Source organism: Lissotriton vulgaris, chromosome 4_1 (genome assembly GCF_964263255.1).
Source record: "Lissotriton vulgaris chromosome 4_1, aLisVul1.2, whole genome shotgun sequence".
Taxonomy (NCBI): domain Eukaryota; kingdom Metazoa; phylum Chordata; class Amphibia; order Caudata; family Salamandridae; genus Lissotriton; species Lissotriton vulgaris.
Genome location: NC_141691.1, coordinates 520348031 through 520369759, shown reverse-complemented (window position 1 = coordinate 520369759; position 21729 = coordinate 520348031). Strand labels below are relative to the sequence as shown.

General features: G+C 52.3%; 25 non-coding genes across 25 annotated transcripts; 10 read left to right on the top strand and 15 right to left on the bottom strand.

The window, feature by feature from the left end:
• Nucleotides 1-277: 277 nt before the first annotated feature.
• Nucleotides 278-349, bottom strand: TRNAE-CUC (transfer RNA glutamic acid (anticodon CUC)). Its single transcript has one exon. It is a non-coding gene; the product is annotated as a tRNA-Glu (tRNA).
• Nucleotides 350-967: 618 nt separating this feature from the next.
• TRNAE-UUC (transfer RNA glutamic acid (anticodon UUC)) lies at nucleotides 968-1039 on the bottom strand. The gene has a single exon. It is a non-coding gene; the product is annotated as a tRNA-Glu (tRNA).
• A 243-nt stretch (nucleotides 1040-1282) lies between these two features.
• Nucleotides 1283-1365, top strand: TRNAL-UAA (transfer RNA leucine (anticodon UAA)). Its single transcript has one exon. It is a non-coding gene; the product is annotated as a tRNA-Leu (tRNA).
• Nucleotides 1366-2459: 1094 nt separating this feature from the next.
• TRNAE-CUC (transfer RNA glutamic acid (anticodon CUC)) lies at nucleotides 2460-2531 on the bottom strand. Its single transcript has one exon. It is a non-coding gene; the product is annotated as a tRNA-Glu (tRNA).
• Nucleotides 2532-3149: 618 nt separating this feature from the next.
• TRNAE-UUC (transfer RNA glutamic acid (anticodon UUC)) lies at nucleotides 3150-3221 on the bottom strand. The gene has a single exon. It is a non-coding gene; the product is annotated as a tRNA-Glu (tRNA).
• A 243-nt stretch (nucleotides 3222-3464) lies between these two features.
• On the top strand, nucleotides 3465-3547 carry TRNAL-UAA (transfer RNA leucine (anticodon UAA)). The gene has a single exon. It is a non-coding gene; the product is annotated as a tRNA-Leu (tRNA).
• Nucleotides 3548-4641: 1094 nt separating this feature from the next.
• TRNAE-CUC (transfer RNA glutamic acid (anticodon CUC)) lies at nucleotides 4642-4713 on the bottom strand. The gene has a single exon. It is a non-coding gene; the product is annotated as a tRNA-Glu (tRNA).
• Nucleotides 4714-5331: 618 nt separating this feature from the next.
• TRNAE-UUC (transfer RNA glutamic acid (anticodon UUC)) lies at nucleotides 5332-5403 on the bottom strand. The gene has a single exon. It is a non-coding gene; the product is annotated as a tRNA-Glu (tRNA).
• Nucleotides 5404-5646: 243 nt separating this feature from the next.
• On the top strand, nucleotides 5647-5729 carry TRNAL-UAA (transfer RNA leucine (anticodon UAA)). The gene has a single exon. It is a non-coding gene; the product is annotated as a tRNA-Leu (tRNA).
• Nucleotides 5730-7496: 1767 nt separating this feature from the next.
• Nucleotides 7497-7568, bottom strand: TRNAE-UUC (transfer RNA glutamic acid (anticodon UUC)). Its single transcript has one exon. It is a non-coding gene; the product is annotated as a tRNA-Glu (tRNA).
• Nucleotides 7569-7811: 243 nt separating this feature from the next.
• Nucleotides 7812-7894, top strand: TRNAL-UAA (transfer RNA leucine (anticodon UAA)). The gene has a single exon. It is a non-coding gene; the product is annotated as a tRNA-Leu (tRNA).
• A 1767-nt stretch (nucleotides 7895-9661) lies between these two features.
• On the bottom strand, nucleotides 9662-9733 carry TRNAE-UUC (transfer RNA glutamic acid (anticodon UUC)). The gene has a single exon. It is a non-coding gene; the product is annotated as a tRNA-Glu (tRNA).
• Nucleotides 9734-9976: 243 nt separating this feature from the next.
• Nucleotides 9977-10059, top strand: TRNAL-UAA (transfer RNA leucine (anticodon UAA)). Its single transcript has one exon. It is a non-coding gene; the product is annotated as a tRNA-Leu (tRNA).
• Nucleotides 10060-11826: 1767 nt separating this feature from the next.
• TRNAE-UUC (transfer RNA glutamic acid (anticodon UUC)) lies at nucleotides 11827-11898 on the bottom strand. The gene has a single exon. It is a non-coding gene; the product is annotated as a tRNA-Glu (tRNA).
• A 243-nt stretch (nucleotides 11899-12141) lies between these two features.
• TRNAL-UAA (transfer RNA leucine (anticodon UAA)) lies at nucleotides 12142-12224 on the top strand. Its single transcript has one exon. It is a non-coding gene; the product is annotated as a tRNA-Leu (tRNA).
• Nucleotides 12225-13318: 1094 nt separating this feature from the next.
• Nucleotides 13319-13390, bottom strand: TRNAE-CUC (transfer RNA glutamic acid (anticodon CUC)). Its single transcript has one exon. It is a non-coding gene; the product is annotated as a tRNA-Glu (tRNA).
• Nucleotides 13391-14008: 618 nt separating this feature from the next.
• Nucleotides 14009-14080, bottom strand: TRNAE-UUC (transfer RNA glutamic acid (anticodon UUC)). The gene has a single exon. It is a non-coding gene; the product is annotated as a tRNA-Glu (tRNA).
• Nucleotides 14081-14323: 243 nt separating this feature from the next.
• TRNAL-UAA (transfer RNA leucine (anticodon UAA)) lies at nucleotides 14324-14406 on the top strand. The gene has a single exon. It is a non-coding gene; the product is annotated as a tRNA-Leu (tRNA).
• A 1094-nt stretch (nucleotides 14407-15500) lies between these two features.
• TRNAE-CUC (transfer RNA glutamic acid (anticodon CUC)) lies at nucleotides 15501-15572 on the bottom strand. Its single transcript has one exon. It is a non-coding gene; the product is annotated as a tRNA-Glu (tRNA).
• Nucleotides 15573-16190: 618 nt separating this feature from the next.
• Nucleotides 16191-16262, bottom strand: TRNAE-UUC (transfer RNA glutamic acid (anticodon UUC)). Its single transcript has one exon. It is a non-coding gene; the product is annotated as a tRNA-Glu (tRNA).
• A 243-nt stretch (nucleotides 16263-16505) lies between these two features.
• Nucleotides 16506-16588, top strand: TRNAL-UAA (transfer RNA leucine (anticodon UAA)). The gene has a single exon. It is a non-coding gene; the product is annotated as a tRNA-Leu (tRNA).
• A 1767-nt stretch (nucleotides 16589-18355) lies between these two features.
• On the bottom strand, nucleotides 18356-18427 carry TRNAE-UUC (transfer RNA glutamic acid (anticodon UUC)). Its single transcript has one exon. It is a non-coding gene; the product is annotated as a tRNA-Glu (tRNA).
• Nucleotides 18428-18670: 243 nt separating this feature from the next.
• TRNAL-UAA (transfer RNA leucine (anticodon UAA)) lies at nucleotides 18671-18753 on the top strand. The gene has a single exon. It is a non-coding gene; the product is annotated as a tRNA-Leu (tRNA).
• Nucleotides 18754-20520: 1767 nt separating this feature from the next.
• On the bottom strand, nucleotides 20521-20592 carry TRNAE-UUC (transfer RNA glutamic acid (anticodon UUC)). The gene has a single exon. It is a non-coding gene; the product is annotated as a tRNA-Glu (tRNA).
• A 243-nt stretch (nucleotides 20593-20835) lies between these two features.
• Nucleotides 20836-20918, top strand: TRNAL-UAA (transfer RNA leucine (anticodon UAA)). Its single transcript has one exon. It is a non-coding gene; the product is annotated as a tRNA-Leu (tRNA).
• Nucleotides 20919-21729: the final 811 nt, after the last annotated feature.

The window sequence follows — 21729 nt, the reverse complement described above, 5'->3', positions numbered from 1 at the left end:
TGGAGACAAAGCCTGCGGCCCAGTCAAAGGAGGACTACCTGCCACAGGCCATGGGGTCAGAAGCCTACAAAAGGAAGCGCGCCTCGGAATACAGGATCTCACTTGCTCAAGAGCCTTGCCTCCCACCATGGGAAGCAGCTCTAAAGGAACCTTGCGAAAATCATATTTTGAGCGATACTGCGTCATGCTAGGCAAATTGTGAGTCAGAAAAGCAACTTCATTTTGAGAAGCCCTGACCTACGGGAAGGAAAAGCTTTCAAGGTCAGAAGAGGGACTTTTCCCTGACCGGGAATCGAACCCGGGCCGCGGCGGTGAGAGCGCCGAATCCTAACCACTAGACCACCAGGGAGCCCAGAGCCGTGCAGCAAAAGTTCATACACTGCTCTCCGAGTGACAAAGCTCATGGGGGCTGAAAACATATTTTATTCTACAGCAAATATGAATCGGAACTTAATCCTCATGATGCCACCAGACTGCCTGTCACTTCCAGGCACAGGCCATCCTCTCCCCCTTGCTACTGAACCGATGAATTCCTGCACAATCAGGATCCCCGGGAAAACCCAAGAGGGACACCTAGTGGCTGCTGATGGCGCACAGACAGCTGGTACACCTTCTCTCACCTATCTCGTTATTCAGCTTGCTGGAAGAATACATTGCGCTTAAGCGATTCAAGAGTGCAAAGGAGAAGAGTGCTCCAAAGTAGATGTATGCATCACAGCAGGGTTTTCCAGCAATTTACCTTTCTGTTGAGCTGGTACTGCACTTCACGCCAACATAGAGCACCTGACTGGGTGGGGGACTGCGTGCGCACAAAGGTGGCTTAGGTCAATGGGGGCAAAGCAACCTGGGGCACAGGAGAACAAGCCCAATTCCTCCGCTTTCATCTATTGGGAGGGGTGCCTTTTTAAAGACCTTCTTTTAAAAAAGATACACAGACAAATTAAGCAATCTATGCTTTAGAGGGATCTTCCCTGACCGGGAATCGAACCCGGGCCGCGGCGGTGAAAGCGCCGAATCCTAGCCACTAGACCACCAGGGAGTAGATGCTCTAGTGTAACTGCCTTGCTCACCCCCTTATTGTGACTAAGCTAACTCCAATATAAAAATTAACGGTAAGGTCCGAGTGGGAGAAAGTTAGGTGTCACACAGTGTGTTTGTTATAAGCAATTACTTTTAACCTCCTGCAAAAGCCTTTTAACTCTGCAATCACCTCTTGCTGGACAGCTGGTGCTACAGTAGCAAGCATAAAAAGGGAGTTGAAGAAAGTAAATCCTTGGGTCTCACCAGGGTGGCCGAGTGGTTAAGGCGTTGGACTTAAGATCCAATGGACGTTTGTCCGCATGGGTTCGAGCCCCATTCCTGGTATGGGTTTTCAGCAGGTTTGTAGGAACGTGCGGATGCTTTTGAAAAGCATTTTCCTCCGCCCTCCTCGGCCTCCCACTGCCCCTCCCCAACGGTCCCCATTCAAGCCTCAGGTGTGGAGTCTGCTGCTACTCTTCTACCAGCATGGATGCTTCCCAGAGCAATGAAGTGCCATCTACACAGAGCCCCTGCCTAGAGAAATACACCTCCTATGTCTTTTTCCACTATAGGGAGCAGGAGAAACTGATTGCTTCCTGGGCAACATGGGTCTGCCACTAGAATTTGCAGATTTCTCCCCTTTTTTTGATTTACGCCTACAGGCTCTCCCTTCCCAGTGGAGCAGGATCTGCTGATGCAGGCCCGGCTGGCCCAAACGTGCAAAGGGTTCTCCACAGGCCTCTGGGAAAGAAATTGAGCAGAGTTTCCTGCCCCGCCTCCTCTCGCCTTCCGAACGGGCTTCCAAACGGGCAATGCCCTGACGGGTCCCCCACAACCTATCCTGCCCATGCCCACACCCCTGTATATGAGGGTGACCCATGTCCCTCACCCTCCATGCTCGAATGGAAGGCCTGTGTGTCCTGAGGGGAGCACCAGACAGGCATCTCTCAGGCCAGGCAGACACCTGCAGAACCTGTTAAGCTCCAAAGCCTGTACATTCCCAAGATGCAACAGGTCACTATGCAAATCAGGCAGCCCTTGCCACACCCTCCCCGCCTCTGGCCTCTGCCGCTTTCCGTACGTGCAGCTCAGCTTTTTCTTACCCAGAGGCAGACTTCCGTTTTAGCAAACAGGTGGGTTGCAGTGGGTCCAGGACGCCATTTGGAGACAAAGCCTGCGGCCCAGTCAAAGGAGGACTACCTGCCACAGGCCATGGGGTCAGAAGCCTACAAAAGGAAGCGCGCCTCGGAATACAGGATCTCACTTGCTCAAGAGCCTTGCCTCCCACCATGGGAAGCAGCTCTAAAGGAACCTTGCGAAAATCATATTTTGAGCGATACTGCGTCATGCTAGGCAAATTGTGAGTCAGAAAAGCAACTTCATTTTGAGAAGCCCTGACCTACGGGAAGGAAAAGCTTTCAAGGTCAGAAGAGGGACTTTTCCCTGACCGGGAATCGAACCCGGGCCGCGGCGGTGAGAGCGCCGAATCCTAACCACTAGACCACCAGGGAGCCCAGAGCCGTGCAGCAAAAGTTCATACACTGCTCTCCGAGTGACAAAGCTCATGGGGGCTGAAAACATATTTTATTCTACAGCAAATATGAATCGGAACTTAATCCTCATGATGCCACCAGACTGCCTGTCACTTCCAGGCACAGGCCATCCTCTCCCCCTTGCTACTGAACCGATGAATTCCTGCACAATCAGGATCCCCGGGAAAACCCAAGAGGGACACCTAGTGGCTGCTGATGGCGCACAGACAGCTGGTACACCTTCTCTCACCTATCTCGTTATTCAGCTTGCTGGAAGAATACATTGCGCTTAAGCGATTCAAGAGTGCAAAGGAGAAGAGTGCTCCAAAGTAGATGTATGCATCACAGCAGGGTTTTCCAGCAATTTACCTTTCTGTTGAGCTGGTACTGCACTTCACGCCAACATAGAGCACCTGACTGGGTGGGGGACTGCGTGCGCACAAAGGTGGCTTAGGTCAATGGGGGCAAAGCAACCTGGGGCACAGGAGAACAAGCCCAATTCCTCCGCTTTCATCTATTGGGAGGGGTGCCTTTTTAAAGACCTTCTTTTAAAAAAGATACACAGACAAATTAAGCAATCTATGCTTTAGAGGGATCTTCCCTGACCGGGAATCGAACCCGGGCCGCGGCGGTGAAAGCGCCGAATCCTAGCCACTAGACCACCAGGGAGTAGATGCTCTAGTGTAACTGCCTTGCTCACCCCCTTATTGTGACTAAGCTAACTCCAATATAAAAATTAACGGTAAGGTCCGAGTGGGAGAAAGTTAGGTGTCACACAGTGTGTTTGTTATAAGCAATTACTTTTAACCTCCTGCAAAAGCCTTTTAACTCTGCAATCACCTCTTGCTGGACAGCTGGTGCTACAGTAGCAAGCATAAAAAGGGAGTTGAAGAAAGTAAATCCTTGGGTCTCACCAGGGTGGCCGAGTGGTTAAGGCGTTGGACTTAAGATCCAATGGACGTTTGTCCGCATGGGTTCGAGCCCCATTCCTGGTATGGGTTTTCAGCAGGTTTGTAGGAACGTGCGGATGCTTTTGAAAAGCATTTTCCTCCGCCCTCCTCGGCCTCCCACTGCCCCTCCCCAACGGTCCCCATTCAAGCCTCAGGTGTGGAGTCTGCTGCTACTCTTCTACCAGCATGGATGCTTCCCAGAGCAATGAAGTGCCATCTACACCGAGCCCCTGCCTAGAGAAATACACCTCCTATGTCTTTTTCCACTATAGGGAGCAGGAGAAACTGATTGCTTCCTGGGCAACATGGGTCTGCCACTAGAATTTGCAGATTTCTCCCCTTTTTTTGATTTACGCCTACAGGCTCTCCCTTCCCAGTGGAGCAGGATCTGCTGATGCAGGCCCGGCTGGCTCAAACGTGCAAAGGGTTCTCCACAGGCCTCTGGGAAAGAAATTGAGCAGAGTTTCCTGCCCCGCCTCCTCTCGCCTTCCGAACGGGCTTCCAAACGGGCAATGCCCTGACGGGTCCCCCACAACCTATCCTGCCCATGCCCACACCCCTGTATATGAGGGTGACCCATGTCCCTCACCCTCCATGCTCGAATGGAAGGCCTGTGTGTCCTGAGGGGAGCACCAGACAGGCATCTCTCAGGCCAGGCAGACACCTGCAGTACCTGTTAAGCTCCAAAGCCTGTACATTCCCAAGATGCAACAGGTCACTATGCAAATCAGGCAGCCCTTGCCACACCCTCCCCGCCTCTGGCCTCTGCCGCTTTCCGTACGTGCAGCTCAGCTTTTTCTTACCCAGAGGCAGACTTCCGTTTTAGCAAACAGGTGGGTTGCAGTGGGTCCAGGACGCCATTTGGAGACAAAGCCTGCGGCCCAGTCAAAGGAGGACTACCTGCCACAGGCCATGGGGTCAGAAGCCTACAAAAGGAAGCGCGCCTCGGAATACAGGATCTCACTTGCTCAAGAGCCTTGCCTCCCACCATGGGAAGCAGCTCTAAAGGAACCTTGCGAAAATCATATTTTGAGCGATACTGCGTCATGCTAGGCAAATTGTGAGTCAGAAAAGCAACTTCATTTTGAGAAGCCCTGACCTACGGGAAGGAAAAGCTTTCAAGGTCAGAAGAGGGACTTTTCCCTGACCGGGAATCGAACCCGGGCCGCGGCGGTGAGAGCGCCGAATCCTAACCACTAGACCACCAGGGAGCCCAGAGCCGTGCAGCAAAAGTTCATACACTGCTCTCCGAGTGACAAAGCTCATGGGGGCTGAAAACATATTTTATTCTACAGCAAATATGAATCGGAACTTAATCCTCATGATGCCACCAGACTGCCTGTCACTTCCAGGCACAGGCCATCCTCTCCCCCTTGCTACTGAACCGATGAATTCCTGCACAATCAGGATCCCCGGGAAAACCCAAGAGGGACACCTAGTGGCTGCTGATGGCGCACAGACAGCTGGTACACCTTCTCTCACCTATCTCGTTATTCAGCTTGCTGGAAGAATACATTGCGCTTAAGCGATTCAAGAGTGCAAAGGAGAAGAGTGCTCCAAAGTAGATGTATGCATCACAGCAGGGTTTTCCAGCAATTTACCTTTCTGTTGAGCTGGTACTGCACTTCACGCCAACATAGAGCACCTGACTGGGTGGGGGACTGCGTGCGCACAAAGGTGGCTTAGGTCAATGGGGGCAAAGCAACCTGGGGCACAGGAGAACAAGCCCAATTCCTCCGCTTTCATCTATTGGGAGGGGTGCCTTTTTAAAGACCTTCTTTTAAAAAAGATACACAGACAAATTAAGCAATCTATGCTTTAGAGGGATCTTCCCTGACCGGGAATCGAACCCGGGCCGCGGCGGTGAAAGCGCCGAATCCTAGCCACTAGACCACCAGGGAGTAGATGCTCTAGTGTAACTGCCTTGCTCACCCCCTTATTGTGACTAAGCTAACTCCAATATAAAAATTAACGGTAAGGTCCGAGTGGGAGAAAGTTAGGTGTCACACAGTGTGTTTGTTATAAGCAATTACTTTTAACCTCCTGCAAAAGCCTTTTAACTCTGCAATCACCTCTTGCTGGACAGCTGGTGCTACAGTAGCAAGCATAAAAAGGGAGTTGAAGAAAGTAAATCCTTGGGTCTCACCAGGGTGGCCGAGTGGTTAAGGCGTTGGACTTAAGATCCAATGGACGTTTGTCCGCATGGGTTCGAGCCCCATTCCTGGTATGGGTTTTCAGCAGGTTTGTAGGAACGTGCGGATGCTTTTGAAAAGCATTTTCCTCCGCCCTCCTCGGCCTCCCACTGCCCCTCCCCAACGGTCCCCATTCAAGCCTCAGGTGTGGAGTCTGCTGCTACTCTTCTACCAGCATGGATGCTTCCCAGAGCAATGAAGTGCCATCTACACAGAGCCCCTGCCTAGAGAAATACACCTCCTATGTCTTTTTCCACTATAGGGAGCAGGAGAAACTGATTGCTTCCTGGGCAACATGGGTCTGCCACTAGAATTTGCAGATTTCTCCCCTTTTTTTGATTTACGCCTACAGGCTCTCCCTTCCCAGTGGAGCAGGATCTGCTGATGCAGGCCCGGCTGGCCCAAACGTGCAAAGGGTTCTCCACAGGCCTCTGGGAAAGAAATTGAGCAGAGTTTCCTGCCCCGCCTCCTCTCGCCTTCCGAACGGGCTTCCAAACGGGCAATGCCCTGACGGGTCCCCCACAACCTATCCTGCCCATGCCCACACCCCTGTATATGAGGGTGACCCATGTCCCTCACCCTCCATGCTCGAATGGAAGGCCTGTGTGTCCTGAGGGGAGCACCAGACAGGCATCTCTCAGGCCAGGCAGACACCTGCAGAACCTGTTAAGCTCCAAAGCCTGTACATTCCCAAGATGCAACAGGTCACTATGCAAATCAGGCAGCCCTTGCCACACCCTCCCCGCCTCTGGCCTCTGCCGCTTTCCGTACGTGCAGCTCAGCTTTTTCTTACCCAGAGGCAGACTTCCGTTTTAGCAAACAGGTGGGTTGCAGTGGGTCCAGGACGCCATTTGGAGACAAAGCCTGCGGCCCAGTCAAAGGAGGACTACCTGCCACAGGCCATGGGGTCAGAAGCCTACAAAAGGAAGCGCGCCTCGGAATACAGGATCTCACTTGCTCAAGAGCCTTGCCTCCCACCATGGGAAGCAGCTCTAAAGGAACCTTGCGAAAATCATATTTTGAGCGATACTGCGTCATGCTAGGCAAATTGTGAGTCAGAAAAGCAACGTCATTTTGAGAAGCCCTGACCTACGGGAAGGAAAAGCTTTCAAGGTCAGAAGAGGGACTCGAACCCGGGCCGCGGCGGTGAGAGCGCCGAATCCTAACCACTAGACCACCAGGGAGCCCAGAGCCGTGCAGCAAAAGTTCATACACTGCTCTCCGAGTGACAAAACTCATGGGGGCTGAAAACATATTTTATTCTACAGCAAATATGAATCGGAACTTAATCCTAATGATGCCACCAGACTGCCTGTCACTTCCAGGCACAGGCCATCCTCTCCCCCTTGCTACTGAACCGATGAATTCCTGCACAATCAGGATCCCCGGGAAAACCCAAGAGGGACACCTAGTGGCTGCTGATGGCGCACAGACAGCTGGTACACCTTCTCTCACCTATCTCGTTATTCAGCTTGCTGGAAGAATACATTGCGCTTAAGCGATTCAAGAGTGCAAAGGAGAAGAGTGCTCCAAAGTAGATGTATGCATCACAGCAGGGTTTTCCAGCAATTTACCTTTCTGTTGAGCTGGTACTGCACTTCACGCCAACATAGAGCACCTGACTGGGTGGGGGACTGCGTGCGCACAAAGGTGGCTTAGGTCAATGGGGGCAAAGCAACCTGGGGCACAGGAGAACAAGCCCCATTCCTCCGCTTTCATCTATTGGGAGGGGTGCCTTTTTAAAGACCTTCTTTTAAAAAAGATACACAGACAAATTAAGCAATCTATGCTTTAGAGGGATCTTCCCTGACCGGGAATCGAACCCGGGCCGCGGCGGTGAAAGCGCCGAATCCTAGCCACTAGACCACCAGGGAGTAGATGCTCTAGTGTGCCTGCCTTGCTCACCCCCTTATTGTGACTAAGCTAACTCCAATATAAAAATTAACGGTAAAGTCCGAGTGGGAGAAAGTTAGGTGTCACACAGTGTGTTTGTTATAAGCAATTACTTTTAACCTCCTGCAAAAGCCTTTTAACTCTGCAATCACCTCTTGCTGGACAGCTGGTGCTACAGCAGCAAGCATAAAAAGGGAGTTGAAGAAAGTAAATCCTTGGGTCTCACCAGGGTGGCCGAGTGGTTAAGGCGTTGGACTTAAGATCCAATGGACGTTTGTCCGCATGGGCTCGAGCCCCATTCCTGGTATGGGTTTTCAGCAGGTTTGTAGGAACGTGCAGATGCTTTTGAAAAGCATTTTCCTCCGCCCTCCTCGGCCTCCCACTGCCCCTCCCCAACGGTCCCCATTCAAGCCTCAGGTGTGGAGTCTGCTGCTACTCTTCTACCAGCATGGATGCTTCCCAGAGCAATGAAGTGCCATCTACACAGAGCCCCTGCCTAGAGAAATACACCTCCTATGTCTTTTTCCACTATAGGGAGCAGGAGAAACTGATTGCTTCCTGGGCAACATGGGTCTGCCACTAGAATTTGCAGATTTCTCCCCTTTTTTTGATTTACGCCTACAGGCTCTCCCTTCCCAGTGGAGCAGGATCTGCTGATGCAGGCCCGGCTGGCCCAAACGTGCAAAGGGTTCTCCACAGGCCTCTGGGAAAGAAATTGAGCAGAGTTTCCTGCCCCGCCTCCTCTCGCCTTCCGAACGGGCTTCCAAACGGGCAATGCCCTGACGGGTCCCCCACAACCTATCCTGCCCATGCCCACACCCCTGTATATGAGGGTGACCCATGTCCCTCACCCTCCATGCTCGAATGGAAGGCCTGTGTGTCCTGAGGGGAGCACCAGACAGGCATCTCTCAGGCCAGGCAGACACCTGCAGAACCTGTTAAGCTCCAAAGCCTGTACATTCCCAAGATGCAACAGGTCACTATGCAAATCAGGCAGCCCTTGCCACACCCTCCCCGCCTCTGGCCTCTGCCGCTTTCCGTACGTGCAGCTCAGCTTTTTCTTACCCAGAGGCAGACTTCCGTTTTAGCAAACAGGTGGGTTGCAGTGGGTCCAGGACGCCATTTGGAGACAAAGCCTGCGGCCCAGTCAAAGGAGGACTACCTGCCACAGGCCATGGGGTCAGAAGCCTACAAAAGGAAGCGCGCCTCGGAATACAGGATCTCACTTGCTCAAGAGCCTTGCCTCCCACCATGGGAAGCAGCTCTAAAGGAACCTTGCGAAAATCATATTTTGAGCGATACTGCGTCATGCTAGGCAAATTGTGAGTCAGAAAAGCAACGTCATTTTGAGAAGCCCTGACCTACGGGAAGGAAAAGCTTTCAAGGTCAGAAGAGGGACTCGAACCCGGGCCGCGGCGGTGAGAGCGCCGAATCCTAACCACTAGACCACCAGGGAGCCCAGAGCCGTGCAGCAAAAGTTCATACACTGCTCTCCGAGTGACAAAACTCATGGGGGCTGAAAACATATTTTATTCTACAGCAAATATGAATCGGAACTTAATCCTAATGATGCCACCAGACTGCCTGTCACTTCCAGGCACAGGCCATCCTCTCCCCCTTGCTACTGAACCGATGAATTCCTGCACAATCAGGATCCCCGGGAAAACCCAAGAGGGACACCTAGTGGCTGCTGATGGCGCACAGACAGCTGGTACACCTTCTCTCACCTATCTCGTTATTCAGCTTGCTGGAAGAATACATTGCGCTTAAGCGATTCAAGAGTGCAAAGGAGAAGAGTGCTCCAAAGTAGATGTATGCATCACAGCAGGGTTTTCCAGCAATTTACCTTTCTGTTGAGCTGGTACTGCACTTCACGCCAACATAGAGCACCTGACTGGGTGGGGGACTGCGTGCGCACAAAGGTGGCTTAGGTCAATGGGGGCAAAGCAACCTGGGGCACAGGAGAACAAGCCCCATTCCTCCGCTTTCATCTATTGGGAGGGGTGCCTTTTTAAAGACCTTCTTTTAAAAAAGATACACAGACAAATTAAGCAATCTATGCTTTAGAGGGATCTTCCCTGACCGGGAATCGAACCGGGGCCACGGCGGTGAAAGCGCCGAATCCTAGCCACTAGACCACCAGGGAGTAGATGCTCTAGTGTGCCTGCCTTGCTCACCCCCTTATTGTGACTAAGCTAACTCCAATATAAAAATTAACGGTAAAGTCCGAGTGGGAGAAAGTTAGGTGTCACACAGTGTGTTTGTTATAAGCAATTACTTTTAACCTCCTGCAAAAGCCTTTTAACTCTGCAATCACCTCTTGCTGGACAGCTGGTGCTACAGCAGCAAGCATAAAAAGGTAGTTGAAGAAAGTAAATCCTTGGGTCTCACCAGGGTGGCCGAGTGGTTAAGGCGTTGGACTTAAGATCCAATGGACGTTTGTCCGCATGGGTTTGAGCCCCATTCCTGGTATGGGTTTTCAGCAGGTTTGTAGGAACGTGCAGATGCTTTTGAAAAGCATTTTCCTCCGCCCTCCTCGGCCTCCCACTGCCCCTCCCCAACGGTCCCCATTCAAGCCTCAGGTGTGGAGTCTGCTGCTACTCTTCTACCAGCATGGATGCTTCCCAGAGCAATGAAGTGCCATCTACACAGAGCCCCTGCCTAGAGAAATACACCTCCTATGTCTTTTTCCACTATAGGGAGCAGGAGAAACTGATTGCTTCCTGGGCAACATGGGTCTGCCACTAGAATTTGCAGATTTCTCCCCTTTTTTTGATTTACGCCTACAGGCTCTCCCTTCCCAGTGGAGCAGGATCTGCTGATGCAGGCCCGGCTGGCCCAAACGTGCAAAGGGTTCTCCACAGGCCTCTGGGAAAGAAATTGAGCAGAGTTTCCTGCCCCGCCTCCTCTCGCCTTCCGAACGGGCTTCCAAACGGGCAATGCCCTGACGGGTCCCCCACAACCTATCCTGCCCATGCCCACACCCCTGTATATGAGGGTGACCCATGTCCCTCACCCTCCATGCTCGAATGGAAGGCCTGTGTGTCCTGAGGGGAGCACCAGACAGGCATCTCTCAGGCCAGGCAGACACCTGCAGAACCTGTTAAGCTCCAAAGCCTGTACATTCCCAAGATGCAACAGGTCACTATGCAAATCAGGCAGCCCTTGCCACACCCTCCCCGCCTCTGGCCTCTGCCGCTTTCCGTACGTGCAGCTCAGCTTTTTCTTACCCAGAGGCAGACTTCCGTTTTAGCAAACAGGTGGGTTGCAGTGGGTCCAGGACGCCATTTGGAGACAAAGCCTGCGGCCCAGTCAAAGGAGGACTACCTGCCACAGGCCATGGGGTCAGAAGCCTACAAAAGGAAGCGCGCCTCGGAATACAGGATCTCACTTGCTCAAGAGCCTTGCCTCCCACCATGGGAAGCAGCTCTAAAGGAACCTTGCGAAAATCATATTTTGAGCGATACTGCGTCATGCTAGGCAAATTGTGAGTCAGAAAAGCAACTTCATTTTGAGAAGCCCTGACCTACGGGAAGGAAAAGCTTTCAAGGTCAGAAGAGGGACTCGAACCCGGGCCGCGGCGGTGAGAGCGCCGAATCCTAACCACTAGACCACCAGGGAGCCCAGAGCCGTGCAGCAAAAGTTCATACACTGCTCTCCGAGTGACAAAGCTCATGGGGGCTGAAAACATATTTTATTCTACAGCAAATATGAATCGGAACTTAATCCTCATGATGCCACCAGACTGCCTGTCACTTCCAGGCACAGGCCATCCTCTCCCCCTTGCTACTGAACCGATGAATTCCTGCACAATCAGGATCCCCGGGAAAACCCAAGAGGGACACCTAGTGGCTGCTGATGGCGCACAGACAGCTGGTACACCTTCTCTCACCTATCTCGTTATTCAGCTTGCTGGAAGAATACATTGCGCTTAAGCCATTCAAGAGTGCAAAGGAGAAGAGTGCTCCAAAGTAGATGTATGCATCACAGCAGGGTTTTCCAGCAATTTACCTTTCTGTTGAGCTGGTACTGCACTTCACGCCAACATAGAGCACCTGACTGGGTGGGGGACTGCGTGCGCACAAAGGTGGCTTAGGTCAATGGGGGCAAAGCAACCTGGGGCACAGGAGAACAAGCCCCATTCCTCCGCTTTCATCTATTGGGAGGGGTGCCTTTTTAAAGACCTTCTTTTAAAAAAGATACACAGACAAATTAAGCAATCTATGCTTTAGAGGGATCTTCCCTGACCGGGAATCGAACCCGGGCCGCGGCGGTGAAAGCGCCGAATCCTAGCCACTAGACCACCAGGGAGTAGATGCTCTAGTGTGCCTGCCTTGCTCACCCCCTTATTGTGACTAAGCTAACTCCAATATAAAAATTAACGGTAAAGTCCGAGTGGGAGAAAGTTAGGTGTCACACAGTGTGTTTGTTATAAGCAATTACTTTTAACCTCCTGCAAAAGCCTTTTAACTCTGCAATCACCTCTTGCTGGACAGCTGGTGCTACAGCAGCAAGCATAAAAAGGGAGTTGAAGAAAGTAAATCCTTGGGTCTCACCAGGGTGGCCGAGTGGTTAAGGCGTTGGACTTAAGATCCAATGGACGTTTGTCCGCATGGGCTCGAGCCCCATTCCTGGTATGGGTTTTCAGCAGGTTTGTAGGAACGTGCAGATGCTTTTGAAAAGCATTTTCCTCCGCCCTCCTCGGCCTCCCACTGCCCCTCCCCAACGGTCCCCATTCAAGCCTCAGGTGTGGAGTCTGCTGCTACTCTTCTACCAGCATGGATGCTTCCCAGAGCAATGAAGTGCCATCTACACAGAGCCCCTGCCTAGAGAAATACACCTCCTATGTCTTTTTCCACTATAGGGAGCAGGAGAAACTGATTGCTTCCTGGGCAACATGGGTCTGCCACTAGAATTTGCAGATTTCTCCCCTTTTTTTGATTTACGCCTACAGGCTCTCCCTTCCCAGTGGAGCAGGATCTGCTGATGCAGGCCCGGCTGGCCCAAACGTGCAAAGGGTTCTCCACAGGCCTCTGGGAAAGAAATTGAGCAGAGTTTCCTGCCCCGCCTCCTCTCGCCTTCCGAACGGGCTTCCAAACGGGCAATGCCCTGACGGGTCCCCCACAACCTATCCTGCCCATGCCCACACCCCTGTATATGAGGGTGACCCATGTCCCTCACCCTCCATGCTCGAATGGAAGGCCTGTGTGTCCTGAGGGGAGCACCAGACAGGCATCTCTCAGGCCAGGCAGACACCTGCAGTACCTGTTAAGCTCCAAAGCCTGTACATTCCCAAGATGCAACAGGTCACTATGCAAATCAGGCAGCCCTTGCCACACCCTCCCCGCCTCTGGCCTCTGCCGCTTTCCGTACGTGCAGCTCAGCTTTTTCTTACCCAGAGGCAGACTTCCGTTTTAGCAAACAGGTGGGTTGCAGTGGGTCCAGGACGCCATTTGGAGACAAAGCCTGCGGCCCAGTCAAAGGAGGACTACCTGCCACAGGCCATGGGGTCAGAAGCCTACAAAAGGAAGCGCGCCTCGGAATACAGGATCTCACTTGCTCAAGAGCCTTGCCTCCCACCATGGGAAGCAGCTCTAAAGGAACCTTGCGAAAATCATATTTTGAGCGATACTGCGTCATGCTAGGCAAATTGTGAGTCAGAAAAGCAACTTCATTTTGAGAAGCCCTGACCTACGGGAAGGAAAAGCTTTCAAGGTCAGAAGAGGGACTTTTCCCTGACCGGGAATCGAACCCGGGCCGCGGCGGTGAGAGCGCCGAATCCTAACCACTAGACCACCAGGGAGCCCAGAGCCGTGCAGCAAAAGTTCATACACTGCTCTCCGAGTGACAAAGCTCATGGGGGCTGAAAACATATTTTATTCTACAGCAAATATGAATCGGAACTTAATCCTCATGATGCCACCAGACTGCCTGTCACTTCCAGGCACAGGCCATCCTCTCCCCCTTGCTACTGAACCGATGAATTCCTGCACAATCAGGATCCCCGGGAAAACCCAAGAGGGACACCTAGTGGCTGCTGATGGCGCACAGACAGCTGGTACACCTTCTCTCACCTATCTCGTTATTCAGCTTGCTGGAAGAATACATTGCGCTTAAGCGATTCAAGAGTGCAAAGGAGAAGAGTGCTCCAAAGTAGATGTATGCATCACAGCAGGGTTTTCCAGCAATTTACCTTTCTGTTGAGCTGGTACTGCACTTCACGCCAACATAGAGCACCTGACTGGGTGGGGGACTGCGTGCGCACAAAGGTGGCTTAGGTCAATGGGGGCAAAGCAACCTGGGGCACAGGAGAACAAGCCCAATTCCTCCGCTTTCATCTATTGGGAGGGGTGCCTTTTTAAAGACCTTCTTTTAAAAAAGATACACAGACAAATTAAGCAATCTATGCTTTAGAGGGATCTTCCCTGACCGGGAATCGAACCCGGGCCGCGGCGGTGAAAGCGCCGAATCCTAGCCACTAGACCACCAGGGAGTAGATGCTCTAGTGTAACTGCCTTGCTCACCCCCTTATTGTGACTAAGCTAACTCCAATATAAAAATTAACGGTAAGGTCCGAGTGGGAGAAAGTTAGGTGTCACACAGTGTGTTTGTTATAAGCAATTACTTTTAACCTCCTGCAAAAGCCTTTTAACTCTGCAATCACCTCTTGCTGGACAGCTGGTGCTACAGTAGCAAGCATAAAAAGGGAGTTGAAGAAAGTAAATCCTTGGGTCTCACCAGGGTGGCCGAGTGGTTAAGGCGTTGGACTTAAGATCCAATGGACGTTTGTCCGCATGGGTTCGAGCCCCATTCCTGGTATGGGTTTTCAGCAGGTTTGTAGGAACGTGCGGATGCTTTTGAAAAGCATTTTCCTCCGCCCTCCTCGGCCTCCCACTGCCCCTCCCCAACGGTCCCCATTCAAGCCTCAGGTGTGGAGTCTGCTGCTACTCTTCTACCAGCATGGATGCTTCCCAGAGCAATGAAGTGCCATCTACACCGAGCCCCTGCCTAGAGAAATACACCTCCTATGTCTTTTTCCACTATAGGGAGCAGGAGAAACTGATTGCTTCCTGGGCAACATGGGTCTGCCACTAGAATTTGCAGATTTCTCCCCTTTTTTTGATTTACGCCTACAGGCTCTCCCTTCCCAGTGGAGCAGGATCTGCTGATGCAGGCCCGGCTGGCTCAAACGTGCAAAGGGTTCTCCACAGGCCTCTGGGAAAGAAATTGAGCAGAGTTTCCTGCCCCGCCTCCTCTCGCCTTCCGAACGGGCTTCCAAACGGGCAATGCCCTGACGGGTCCCCCACAACCTATCCTGCCCATGCCCACACCCCTGTATATGAGGGTGACCCATGTCCCTCACCCTCCATGCTCGAATGGAAGGCCTGTGTGTCCTGAGGGGAGCACCAGACAGGCATCTCTCAGGCCAGGCAGACACCTGCAGTACCTGTTAAGCTCCAAAGCCTGTACATTCCCAAGATGCAACAGGTCACTATGCAAATCAGGCAGCCCTTGCCACACCCTCCCCGCCTCTGGCCTCTGCCGCTTTCCGTACGTGCAGCTCAGCTTTTTCTTACCCAGAGGCAGACTTCCGTTTTAGCAAACAGGTGGGTTGCAGTGGGTCCAGGACGCCATTTGGAGACAAAGCCTGCGGCCCAGTCAAAGGAGGACTACCTGCCACAGGCCATGGGGTCAGAAGCCTACAAAAGGAAGCGCGCCTCGGAATACAGGATCTCACTTGCTCAAGAGCCTTGCCTCCCACCATGGGAAGCAGCTCTAAAGGAACCTTGCGAAAATCATATTTTGAGCGATACTGCGTCATGCTAGGCAAATTGTGAGTCAGAAAAGCAACTTCATTTTGAGAAGCCCTGACCTACGGGAAGGAAAAGCTTTCAAGGTCAGAAGAGGGACTTTTCCCTGACCGGGAATCGAACCCGGGCCGCGGCGGTGAGAGCGCCGAATCCTAACCACTAGACCACCAGGGAGCCCAGAGCCGTGCAGCAAAAGTTCATACACTGCTCTCCGAGTGACAAAGCTCATGGGGGCTGAAAACATATTTTATTCTACAGCAAATATGAATCGGAACTTAATCCTCATGATGCCACCAGACTGCCTGTCACTTCCAGGCACAGGCCATCCTCTCCCCCTTGCTACTGAACCGATGAATTCCTGCACAATCAGGATCCCCGGGAAAACCCAAGAGGGACACCTAGTGGCTGCTGATGGCGCACAGACAGCTGGTACACCTTCTCTCACCTATCTCGTTATTCAGCTTGCTGGAAGAATACATTGCGCTTAAGCGATTCAAGAGTGCAAAGGAGAAGAGTGCTCCAAAGTAGATGTATGCATCACAGCAGGGTTTTCCAGCAATTTACCTTTCTGTTGAGCTGGTACTGCACTTCACGCCAACATAGAGCACCTGACTGGGTGGGGGACTGCGTGCGCACAAAGGTGGCTTAGGTCAATGGGGGCAAAGCAACCTGGGGCACAGGAGAACAAGCCCAATTCCTCCGCTTTCATCTATTGGGAGGGGTGCCTTTTTAAAGACCTTCTTTTAAAAAAGATACACAGACAAATTAAGCAATCTATGCTTTAGAGGGATCTTCCCTGACCGGGAATCGAACCCGGGCCGCGGCGGTGAAAGCGCCGAATCCTAGCCACTAGACCACCAGGGAGTAGATGCTCTAGTGTAACTGCCTTGCTCACCCCCTTATTGTGACTAAGCTAACTCCAATATAAAAATTAACGGTAAGGTCCGAGTGGGAGAAAGTTAGGTGTCACACAGTGTGTTTGTTATAAGCAATTACTTTTAACCTCCTGCAAAAGCCTTTTAACTCTGCAATCACCTCTTGCTGGACAGCTGGTGCTACAGTAGCAAGCATAAAAAGGGAGTTGAAGAAAGTAAATCCTTGGGTCTCACCAGGGTGGCCGAGTGGTTAAGGCGTTGGACTTAAGATCCAATGGACGTTTGTCCGCATGGGTTCGAGCCCCATTCCTGGTATGGGTTTTCAGCAGGTTTGTAGGAACGTGCGGATGCTTTTGAAAAGCATTTTCCTCCGCCCTCCTCGGCCTCCCACTGCCCCTCCCCAACGGTCCCCATTCAAGCCTCAGGTGTGGAGTCTGCTGCTACTCTTCTACCAGCATGGATGCTTCCCAGAGCAATGAAGTGCCATCTACACAGAGCCCCTGCCTAGAGAAATACACCTCCTATGTCTTTTTCCACTATAGGGAGCAGGAGAAACTGATTGCTTCCTGGGCAACATGGGTCTGCCACTAGAATTTGCAGATTTCTCCCCTTTTTTTGATTTACGCCTACAGGCTCTCCCTTCCCAGTGGAGCAGGATCTGCTGATGCAGGCCCGGCTGGCCCAAACGTGCAAAGGGTTCTCCACAGGCCTCTGGGAAAGAAATTGAGCAGAGTTTCCTGCCCCGCCTCCTCTCGCCTTCCGAACGGGCTTCCAAACGGGCAATGCCCTGACGGGTCCCCCACAACCTATCCTGCCCATGCCCACACCCCTGTATATGAGGGTGACCCATGTCCCTCACCCTCCATGCTCGAATGGAAGGCCTGTGTGTCCTGAGGGGAGCACCAGACAGGCATCTCTCAGGCCAGGCAGACACCTGCAGAACCTGTTAAGCTCCAAAGCCTGTACATTCCCAAGATGCAACAGGTCACTATGCAAATCAGGCAGCCCTTGCCACACCCTCCCCGCCTCTGGCCTCTGCCGCTTTCCGTACGTGCAGCTCAGCTTTTTCTTACCCAGAGGCAGACTTCCGTTTTAGCAAACAGGTGGGTTGCAGTGGGTCCAGGACGCCATTTGGAGACAAAGCCTGCGGCCCAGTCAAAGGAGGACTACCTGCCACAGGCCATGGGGTCAGAAGCCTACAAAAGGAAGCGCGCCTCGGAATACAGGATCTCACTTGCTCAAGAGCCTTGCCTCCCACCATGGGAAGCAGCTCTAAAGGAACCTTGCGAAAATCATATTTTGAGCGATACTGCGTCATGCTAGGCAAATTGTGAGTCAGAAAAGCAACGTCATTTTGAGAAGCCCTGACCTACGGGAAGGAAAAGCTTTCAAGGTCAGAAGAGGGACTCGAACCCGGGCCGCGGCGGTGAGAGCGCCGAATCCTAACCACTAGACCACCAGGGAGCCCAGAGCCGTGCAGCAAAAGTTCATACACTGCTCTCCGAGTGACAAAACTCATGGGGGCTGAAAACATATTTTATTCTACAGCAAATATGAATCGGAACTTAATCCTAATGATGCCACCAGACTGCCTGTCACTTCCAGGCACAGGCCATCCTCTCCCCCTTGCTACTGAACCGATGAATTCCTGCACAATCAGGATCCCCGGGAAAACCCAAGAGGGACACCTAGTGGCTGCTGATGGCGCACAGACAGCTGGTACACCTTCTCTCACCTATCTCGTTATTCAGCTTGCTGGAAGAATACATTGCGCTTAAGCGATTCAAGAGTGCAAAGGAGAAGAGTGCTCCAAAGTAGATGTATGCATCACAGCAGGGTTTTCCAGCAATTTACCTTTCTGTTGAGCTGGTACTGCACTTCACGCCAACATAGAGCACCTGACTGGGTGGGGGACTGCGTGCGCACAAAGGTGGCTTAGGTCAATGGGGGCAAAGCAACCTGGGGCACAGGAGAACAAGCCCCATTCCTCCGCTTTCATCTATTGGGAGGGGTGCCTTTTTAAAGACCTTCTTTTAAAAAAGATACACAGACAAATTAAGCAATCTATGCTTTAGAGGGATCTTCCCTGACCGGGAATCGAACCCGGGCCGCGGCGGTGAAAGCGCCGAATCCTAGCCACTAGACCACCAGGGAGTAGATGCTCTAGTGTGCCTGCCTTGCTCACCCCCTTATTGTGACTAAGCTAACTCCAATATAAAAATTAACGGTAAAGTCCGAGTGGGAGAAAGTTAGGTGTCACACAGTGTGTTTGTTATAAGCAATTACTTTTAACCTCCTGCAAAAGCCTTTTAACTCTGCAATCACCTCTTGCTGGACAGCTGGTGCTACAGCAGCAAGCATAAAAAGGGAGTTGAAGAAAGTAAATCCTTGGGTCTCACCAGGGTGGCCGAGTGGTTAAGGCGTTGGACTTAAGATCCAATGGACGTTTGTCCGCATGGGCTCGAGCCCCATTCCTGGTATGGGTTTTCAGCAGGTTTGTAGGAACGTGCAGATGCTTTTGAAAAGCATTTTCCTCCGCCCTCCTCGGCCTCCCACTGCCCCTCCCCAACGGTCCCCATTCAAGCCTCAGGTGTGGAGTCTGCTGCTACTCTTCTACCAGCATGGATGCTTCCCAGAGCAATGAAGTGCCATCTACACAGAGCCCCTGCCTAGAGAAATACACCTCCTATGTCTTTTTCCACTATAGGGAGCAGGAGAAACTGATTGCTTCCTGGGCAACATGGGTCTGCCACTAGAATTTGCAGATTTCTCCCCTTTTTTTGATTTACGCCTACAGGCTCTCCCTTCCCAGTGGAGCAGGATCTGCTGATGCAGGCCCGGCTGGCCCAAACGTGCAAAGGGTTCTCCACAGGCCTCTGGGAAAGAAATTGAGCAGAGTTTCCTGCCCCGCCTCCTCTCGCCTTCCGAACGGGCTTCCAAACGGGCAATGCCCTGACGGGTCCCCCACAACCTATCCTGCCCATGCCCACACCCCTGTATATGAGGGTGACCCATGTCCCTCACCCTCCATGCTCGAATGGAAGGCCTGTGTGTCCTGAGGGGAGCACCAGACAGGCATCTCTCAGGCCAGGCAGACACCTGCAGAACCTGTTAAGCTCCAAAGCCTGTACATTCCCAAGATGCAACAGGTCACTATGCAAATCAGGCAGCCCTTGCCACACCCTCCCCGCCTCTGGCCTCTGCCGCTTTCCGTACGTGCAGCTCAGCTTTTTCTTACCCAGAGGCAGACTTCCGTTTTAGCAAACAGGTGGGTTGCAGTGGGTCCAGGACGCCATTTGGAGACAAAGCCTGCGGCCCAGTCAAAGGAGGACTACCTGCCACAGGCCATGGGGTCAGAAGCCTACAAAAGGAAGCGCGCCTCGGAATACAGGATCTCACTTGCTCAAGAGCCTTGCCTCCCACCATGGGAAGCAGCTCTAAAGGAACCTTGCGAAAATCATATTTTGAGCGATACTGCGTCATGCTAGGCAAATTGTGAGTCAGAAAAGCAACGTCATTTTGAGAAGCCCTGACCTACGGGAAGGAAAAGCTTTCAAGGTCAGAAGAGGGACTCGAACCCGGGCCGCGGCGGTGAGAGCGCCGAATCCTAACCACTAGACCACCAGGGAGCCCAGAGCCGTGCAGCAAAAGTTCATACACTGCTCTCCGAGTGACAAAACTCATGGGGGCTGAAAACATATTTTATTCTACAGCAAATATGAATCGGAACTTAATCCTAATGATGCCACCAGACTGCCTGTCACTTCCAGGCACAGGCCATCCTCTCCCCCTTGCTACTGAACCGATGAATTCCTGCACAATCAGGATCCCCGGGAAAACCCAAGAGGGACACCTAGTGGCTGCTGATGGCGCACAGACAGCTGGTACACCTTCTCTCACCTATCTCGTTATTCAGCTTGCTGGAAGAATACATTGCGCTTAAGCGATTCAAGAGTGCAAAGGAGAAGAGTGCTCCAAAGTAGATGTATGCATCACAGCAGGGTTTTCCAGCAATTTACCTTTCTGTTGAGCTGGTACTGCACTTCACGCCAACATAGAGCACCTGACTGGGTGGGGGACTGCGTGCGCACAAAGGTGGCTTAGGTCAATGGGGGCAAAGCAACCTGGGGCACAGGAGAACAAGCCCCATTCCTCCGCTTTCATCTATTGGGAGGGGTGCCTTTTTAAAGACCTTCTTTTAAAAAAGATACACAGACAAATTAAGCAATCTATGCTTTAGAGGGATCTTCCCTGACCGGGAATCGAACCGGGGCCACGGCGGTGAAAGCGCCGAATCCTAGCCACTAGACCACCAGGGAGTAGATGCTCTAGTGTGCCTGCCTTGCTCACCCCCTTATTGTGACTAAGCTAACTCCAATATAAAAATTAACGGTAAAGTCCGAGTGGGAGAAAGTTAGGTGTCACACAGTGTGTTTGTTATAAGCAATTACTTTTAACCTCCTGCAAAAGCCTTTTAACTCTGCAATCACCTCTTGCTGGACAGCTGGTGCTACAGCAGCAAGCATAAAAAGGTAGTTGAAGAAAGTAAATCCTTGGGTCTCACCAGGGTGGCCGAGTGGTTAAGGCGTTGGACTTAAGATCCAATGGACGTTTGTCCGCATGGGTTTGAGCCCCATTCCTGGTATGGGTTTTCAGCAGGTTTGTAGGAACGTGCAGATGCTTTTGAAAAGCATTTTCCTCCGCCCTCCTCGGCCTCCCACTGCCCCTCCCCAACGGTCCCCATTCAAGCCTCAGGTGTGGAGTCTGCTGCTACTCTTCTACCAGCATGGATGCTTCCCAGAGCAATGAAGTGCCATCTACACAGAGCCCCTGCCTAGAGAAATACACCTCCTATGTCTTTTTCCACTATAGGGAGCAGGAGAAACTGATTGCTTCCTGGGCAACATGGGTCTGCCACTAGAATTTGCAGATTTCTCCCCTTTTTTTGATTTACGCCTACAGGCTCTCCCTTCCCAGTGGAGCAGGATCTGCTGATGCAGGCCCGGCTGGCCCAAACGTGCAAAGGGTTCTCCACAGGCCTCTGGGAAAGAAATTGAGCAGAGTTTCCTGCCCCGCCTCCTCTCGCCTTCCGAACGGGCTTCCAAACGGGCAATGCCCTGACGGGTCCCCCACAACCTATCCTGCCCATGCCCACACCCCTGTATATGAGGGTGACCCATGTCCCTCACCCTCCATGCTCGAATGGAAGGCCTGTGTGTCCTGAGGGGAGCACCAGACAGGCATCTCTCAGGCCAGGCAGACACCTGCAGAACCTGTTAAGCTCCAAAGCCTGTACATTCCCAAGATGCAACAGGTCACTATGCAAATCAGGCAGCCCTTGCCACACCCTCCCCGCCTCTGGCCTCTGCCGCTTTCCGTACGTGCAGCTCAGCTTTTTCTTACCCAGAGGCAGACTTCCGTTTTAGCAAACAGGTGGGTTGCAGTGGGTCCAGGAC